The 7,847-nt window shown below is 40.8% G+C and overlaps 1 long non-coding RNA gene across 1 annotated transcript; it reads left to right on the top strand.

Moving 5' to 3' along the window:
• Positions 1-344: 344 nt before the first annotated feature.
• Positions 345-5,397, top strand: LOC123966190. The gene is made up of 2 exons (XR_006823917.1): positions 345-470; positions 4,594-5,397. It is a non-coding gene; the product is annotated as an uncharacterized LOC123966190 (long non-coding RNA).
• The last annotated feature ends 2,450 nt before the right edge of the window (positions 5,398-7,847 follow it).

The raw sequence follows: 7,847 nt of genomic DNA on the forward strand, positions 1-7,847 counted from the left end.
ATATATATCTGCTAGGACTAAAGGTTTTCCTAGTTTTCCTTGTATGGTCACCCTACATGTATAATATCCATGTCTAAGAATAATACGTCCATGAGCACATTTGTTTAAGTCTCAAGTTTCCCCTTAATCAGGAAGATTGTGAGTAGCCTAATTCTGGAATATTACAACAACTTTTACACAGAGAGTGAAGACCAAATAGATTGCTGACGAAACACAAACCGCACCATTAAAATCACAGTTTTATTGTTTCTCTGAATATTTAAAGTAGCAGTTTGAGCGCAGATTGAAGTGCTGCTGACTTCTGTGTTTCACTCTGATGTTTGTGCTTGTTTGTCTGATTTCAGTGGGGGACATTTAAATTTTACCATGTCATCCTGGGTGTCTTCGCCCTGCAGATTTCTTTCAGCCTCACTGTCAGTGTTTTCTCTTGCAAAGCCATCAGTGTCCGCAGACGCTACCGCCCAATCCTGGTAAGACATGTTTTCCCACACACTTTCAAGTTGGTGTATGTTCAGTTTGAGCAGCTGGCTAGCCGTAACAAACCAAAGACCAGGGTACTGTAATTAATTTACCACTTTTGCAGTAACTGGATTGTTGCAGTGTCTCTTACCTCTGACCTTGTTTATTATTTAACTGTGTTTTATATTTAGTTTATCCTAGAAAGCAATGAACTCTCATGCTCATGATAACTCTCACACATGATTTGACTATCAGTCGACTATAGGCAGGACTTGACGATTCTGATTCAACTATGTAAATCCTTAGTCGGGGACGGGCCTAATGTGCATTATGATGTTTTAGCTTTCCCTGCAGCCTTTTACTTTCTGATTTACTCTCAGTCCTTACTCTTCTCTGTGAGGATGGGATGTTATCCAGGTCATCAGTCCTGCAGCAGTGGTGAAAAGCTGTTCTCCTGCTGCACACTTGGTTGTTGGGGAGGTCTGTTGCTTACTCTCCCTGGCTGTGTCCTACTAAGAACAGGGGTTGAAGAGGCGCTCTGCCTGGATGATAATGCAGGCCAGCCAGTCGCATCACAAATCTCAGGGCACTGGGTTCTGCCTGTTACTCATCCTCCCATTTCCCAGGGAAATGAGTTACTCTTCGGCTTTGCACCAAGATCGTTCCAGGGAGGACTACCACTTTTAAATTTGTTACCCAAGCCTCCTGCTTCTTGGTAGTCTTGTTGGTGCTAATTAGCCGTGTGTTAGCATGCTCTTAGCATGGTCCACGGTAAAGTAGTCATTCCCACATAATCCATTCACTTCCAGATTCGCTTCTAACCTGTGGATCTGGTTTCTAGCACTGCAGTTTTCTGTAGAAGTTTTTGGAAGTCGTCCGTGGAAAAGGGTGGCAATCTTGCTGCTAATTAGCATTAGCTACAACTCCAGTCAATGCAGTACAGGCTAGTAGTGGACTGCAGTCAGCATGCCAGTTGCACGCTCCCTCAAAACAACATCTGTGGCATTGTGCTGTGTGATGGAACTGCACATTTTGGAGTGGCCTTTTATTGTGGCCAGCCTAAGGCACACCTGTGCAATACCCATGCTTTCTGATCAGCATCTTGATATGCCACACCTGTGAGGTGGATGGATTATCTCGGCAAAGGAGAAGTGCTCACTAACACAGATTTTGACAGATTTGTGAGCAATATTTAAAAGAAATAGGCCTTTTGTGTACATAGAGAAATTCTTGGGGGCAAAAACAAAAGTGTTGCCTTTATAATTTTGTTCAGTGTAGAAACACTTACTCTAACTCTCCTAAAGTAAAGAAATCACCTTAGCTGAGCCCTTGAGTATGCCATCAGCACCACATCATCTGCAAAAAGCAGCAATGAGATCCCTAGCCCACTGAACCCCCTCCCCATCCCGACCACGCCTCGATATCCTGTCCATGAATATCGCAAACAGGACTGGTGACAAAGCGCAGCCCTGGCGGAGGCCAACCCCCTCATGGAACACGTCCGAATTACTGCAGAGAATCCGTACACAGCTCTCGCTTTGGACGTACTGGGATTGGATAGCCCTTAACATGGGCCCCCTCACCCCATACTCCCGAAGTAATACATTATATCCCCGGACCGGGGACCATGTCATACGCCTTCTCCAGATCCACAAAGCACATGTAGACTGGATGGGCAAACTCCCAAGTTCCCTCCAGGATCCTTGCCAGAGTGAAGAGCTGGTCCGTTGTTCCAAGACCAGGACGGAATCCACGTTGTTCCTCTTCAATCTGAGGTTCCACTGTCGGCCAAACCCTCCTCTCCAGCACTTTAGAGTAGACTTTACCAGAGAGGCTGAGAAGTGTGATACCCCTGTAATCTGCATACATTCTCTGCTCCCCCTTTTTGAAGAGGGGACATCCTCAGTGATTTCCATCAGGGAAATTGACGATGATGACCCATTAGGCTCCAGCCCCGCCTCTACCATAGAAGAGGTGTTAGTGGGTTTGAGGAGTTCCTCGGAGTGTTCCTTCCACTGCACAATTACCTCCTCAGTAGAGATTAACCGTGCCCCCCCCCACACACACACGCTGTGTTAGTTTTAGTCTTTGTCTCTGCACGATGCCAAGCTCAGTTTAGTTTAGTTCAGTCTGGTTTAGTTTATTCACAAAACATTAAAATACAAGTACAATCAGAAATATTTGTGAAAAGGGACACCCTTTTTTAATCTGAAGCTTGTAAGCAAAATATATACACACACACACACACACACACACACACACACACACACACACACACACAGATGCTGGTCATATAATTAGAATATCATCAAAAAGTTGATTTATTTCAGTAATTCCATTCAAAAAGTGAAACTTGTATAATGTATACATTCATTCCACACAGACTGATATATTTCAAAATTTTAATACTGTGAAAAGGTTCAATATTGAAGACACCTGGTGCCACACTCTAATCAGCTAAGTAACTCAAAACACCTGCAAAGGCCTTTAAATGGTCTCTCAGTCTAGTTCTGTAGGCTACACAATCATGGGGAAGACTGCTGACTTGACAGCTGTCCAAAAGACGACCATTGACACCTTGCACAAGGAGGGCAAGACACAAAAGGTCATTGCTAAAGAGGCTGGCTGTTCACAGAGCTCTGTGTCCAAGCACATTAATAGAGAGGCGAAGGGAAGGAAAAGATGTGGTAGAAAAAAGTGTACAAGCAATACGGATAACCTGGAGAGGATTGTGAAACAAAACCTGCTGAGTGGTCCAAAGTTATGTTCTCTGATGAAAGTAAATTTTGCATTTCCTTTGGAAGTCAAGGTCCCAGAGTCTGGAGGAAGAGAGGAGAGGCACAGAATCCACGTTGCTTGAAGTCCAGTGTAAAGTTTCAGAAGTTTTAGAGCACTTCATGCTTCCAACTTTATGGAGATGCAGATTTCATTTTCCAACAGGACTTGGCACCTGCGCACAGTGCCAAAGCTACCAGGACCTGGTTTAAGGACCATGGTATCCCTGTTCTTAATTGGCCAGCAAACTCGCCTGACCTTAACCCTATAGAAAATCTATGGGGTATTGTGAAGGGGCCAGACCCAACAATGCAGAAGAGCTGAAGGCCACTATCAGAGCAACCTGGGCTCTCATGACACCTGAGCAGTGCCACAGACTGATGGACTAATAACGTATCTCGGAATGCCTCCTTCTTCTGTCGGACAGTTTGGATTGAGATGACAGAAAGGCATCAATAACTGAAATAACCACTTGTTACAACTACGGTATGCAGAATACCATCTCAACACGCCAAACCTTGAAGCAGATGGGCTCCAGCAGCAGGAGACTGCACTGGGTGCCACCCCTGTCAGCTCAGAATAGGAAACTGAGGCTACAGTTCACACAGGCTCACCAAAACTGGACAATAGACGATTGGAAAAACGTTGCCTGGTCTGATGAGTCTGGATAGCAGCTGAGACAATCAGATGGTCGGGTCAGAATCTGGAGTAAACAACATGAAAGCATGGATCCATCCTGCCTTGTGTCAACGGTTCAGGCTGTAATGTAATGGTGTGGGGGATATTTTCTTGGCACACTTTGGGCCCCTTAGTACCAACAGAGAATCGCTTAAACGCTCCCTGAGTCTTGTTGCTGACCATGTCCATCCCTTTATGATCACAGTGTACCATCTTCGGATTGGCTACTTCAAGCAGGATAATGCGCCATGTCACAAAGGTCAAATCATCTCAAACTGGTTTCTTGAACATGACAATGAGTTCCCTGTACTCCAGCAGAGCCCCTTTGGGATGTGGTGGAACAGGAGATTCACATCATGGATGTGCAGCCGACTAATCTGCAGCAACTGATGCTATCATGTCAATATGGACCAAAGTCTCTGAGGAAGGTTTCTAACACCTTGTTGAAAGTATGCCACAAAGAATTAAGGCAGTTCTGAAGGCTAAAGGGGGTCCAGCCCGGTACCAGCAAGGTGTACCTTTTTTATGATCTTACCAATATATTATCACGATTCCCACTCAGCCTATAGCTAAGGCTGTAACTAACGGTTATTTTCATTATGGACCAATCTGCCGACTATTGTCAAGATGATGAAAAAGACCAGATGATGATGAGTTTTTGGTTTGACCTTTGACTTCCAGGTGTAATTCCACGATGGCTCTGCAGCGTCGGGACAGCGATGGCTTACAAACCTCCACATGGCCTCCAAACTCACCGTGAGAATACCATCAGTAATACTACAGCAGAGTACTATCATACTCTGACTCTGCCTGTCATTATACTCTTTCCAAGAGTAATCATGTTGCACTGCATTCTGGGTAATTTAGGGGTCAAAATTGTGTTCAGGTTTAAATGTGGGTTTGGGGTGTGGGGGGGCAGTGGAAAAGACGCATGCCTTGTCCGTGAGCAAGACACTTAACCCGTCGTTGCTGAGCAGATGATTCAGACGCCATCAATAGAGAGAGGATTTCATGTCGGGACAAACTGAGGTACGACGTTCTGAAACAGCTTAATACATTTTATTTTAACGCCGAATTCAGCAGAAGACACGACAGGTAAAGACTGAGTGTTGAAAGCTTTTCACAGGTTGTCTAATGCAAGCTAGACAAAATTAAACAGACTCATTTATGAAGGCAGTCTGGTGACAAAGGAGCATTATTTAGAGATGCTGTTTAATAACTGGTCATTGGGTGTGTAAATTTAGAGTTGAAATGAACTATATGTCACTGTGCATGTGGTTATCTACCATGAATGTATTTTTATTTAGCGATAATGTTGTGTACTAAACCAAACCAAACAAAGAATACTGTACAAAAGCTCTCTTTAACGTACCACATTGATAAAACATATTTTACCAAAAAATAAACTTATCAACACTTTCATGCATCAATTATAAAAAAAAAAAAATATTTAAAATTTTATTTAACTGTCCACGTGTGAGTTCACCATGCACTAAAGGCGTAAAATGTCACTCCTGACAATATGGAATATTATGTTTTATTATTCATGATATGAATTGTATTTAAGCTCAATCATTGAAAACTAATAATAAAACACGTATTTTAAGAACAAAGAGAGGAAAAACACTCACATATTTATATATATTGGAAAAAAATTCACTGCAGCTAAAGTAACAATTGATCATATTTTATCCTTATCTAACTTAATGCTGACTCATCTCATTTATATCAACATCCAAAATGTAAGAGATTACATAGTATGAGGTAAAACGTTACAGTACTTGTCTGTTTGGAAAGCAAAATGCAAATTTATCTCGCATAAAGTTGCCATTTAATGCTGTAATATTTACTTTTTCATTGTTATTTATGTTCATATATTTGTTAAATGTGTGTTTTATTATAATATAATAAAACTCATTACATCTTTGGAAAAAACTGAACTACTAGCAGGTTACAGAAATCGTACTCCACTGTAGGAGCCAAATGTGGTGTTTTGTGCCTTCAGGAATTGGGTGTTGTTTCTTGTTTGTACATTGGGTGTCGCTCTGCTATTACATGGGGTCGAGGTTATAAAGGCAGCATTCAAACTGTTGTGGGCAGGTGTTTTGACCCGGAAGGGCAAAGGGTTTTTGACGGCTATGGCTTATAGGCGCTGGAAACCTTTGCTTTGATTTTCTGTTTTCATCTGAGAACAAACTGTGTTGCACTTTACTACATAACTGAATACTTTTTCTTTAATGACAATCTGAATAAAAACAGACGTGTTGATGAAAATATAGAAATGAGCCATCGATGTTGACTTGAGATGAAACTGTGAGAGTCTGTGTTTGAATTTGTTTCTGAAAGCTCTGATTTTATTCAATAAATTGAAGTTTTGTTTCCACACGTTGTTTGTTTTTACTGAAGAAACATCAAAGTCCTCCCACCATCCAGAGAAATGCGGACTCGGTTGATTTGTGGCTCTAAATTGTCCTTAGGTGTGGAAGTGAGTGTGACTGGTTGTTTGTCTGTGTGTGGCCCTGCGATGGACTGGCGACCTGTCCAGGATATACTCAGCCTTTCACCCAATGTCAGCTGGGATTGGCTCCAGCCCCCCGGGACCCTGTACGCAGGATAAGCGGCTGACGATGGATGGATGTATTGGGCTTAAAACAAAATCATGACTCGTATGATGTCTTGACAACATTATCTGGGTATGGTGATTAAATGTAAAAAAAGCCAAACACATTTACTCAACTACTGCTCAGTGTTTAGGTACTTGTACTTTACTTGAGTATTTCTATGTTATGTTACTTTATACTACGCCAGATTTCTCAAATATTTTACCTTTTTACTTATTTTACAGATCGGATTAACAATACAATCTGCATGATGAGAATGTCTACTTCTGGCACTTTATATACATTTTGATGTTAATACTTTTACTTAAGTCAACTTTTGGATGCAGGATTTATTACTTTCTACACTGTGGTATTGTAAGGCGAGACACCACAGTCCAAAATGATGATTTTTGCTTCAATCTGTCAATTTTCAGATTTCAAGCTATTTTGCAAATATTATCTCCATGCTTCCATAAAATATACAAAATAATCTAAATTACATTATTATTTGTCCGTTTTATCCCGAGTCTGTTAAATGCAGATGAGTAAATTTAATCTTCGTTAGCATTTTCCATGTAAAAGTTCAACTGGTATTTTTAAAACTCTCCACATTGAATCATATAACGTTTGAAAGCTTGTTTTCTAGAGCACAGTGTTAGCTAGTTCATATATCAGATATCTTTAAGAGATGTGTTCATGTGACTGACAGTAATGTTTATGCTGAGTGTGTTTCTTATGTGTTAGCAGATGTTTTTTCAAAATGACATGTTTGAGGAACGCCAAGTCATTTTCCCCGCCCTTCAGATTATCATCATTTTACACACTATTCTGAGGTCTTAAATATCTTATGTCATTGTCATTTATGTGGTATTTTATCTGTAAAATTATGGGAGGGAAAAGGTCCGTCACACATATGAGTGGTATATTTCAATAAATCCATTTAAAAACAATATGTTGATAAACTATTATTATCACAATGAAACCCAAAAAATCCATCAGACTCTTATCAATGTGCTGGAAGATTTATGTGATATGCAAATCAGCGTATATTTAATGATGTAATACCTAATTTGTAAATTTAACAAAACAACTTTTCTGTTTACTTACTTTAGGTTTTATTAAAGTTTAGTTTTAGCTTGTCAAGTTTCATTATGATGGAAAGTTGAAAAAGGAGCCTGTTTGACTGGAGTCTGGCTTTGCGTAAAACATCTTCTTCCTGACGTCTTATTTTGAGATTTTCACACAGATTATTTCGGCATGAAAGCTGCTGGCTTTTATTTTGAAGACCGCAAATAGATGCAGAATTCTGCTGAGAATATTACTTCTTGTTTTATT

This window comes from Micropterus dolomieu, unplaced genomic scaffold, assembly GCF_021292245.1.
Source record: "Micropterus dolomieu isolate WLL.071019.BEF.003 ecotype Adirondacks unplaced genomic scaffold, ASM2129224v1 contig_12880, whole genome shotgun sequence".
NCBI classification, from domain to species: domain Eukaryota; kingdom Metazoa; phylum Chordata; class Actinopteri; order Centrarchiformes; family Centrarchidae; genus Micropterus; species Micropterus dolomieu.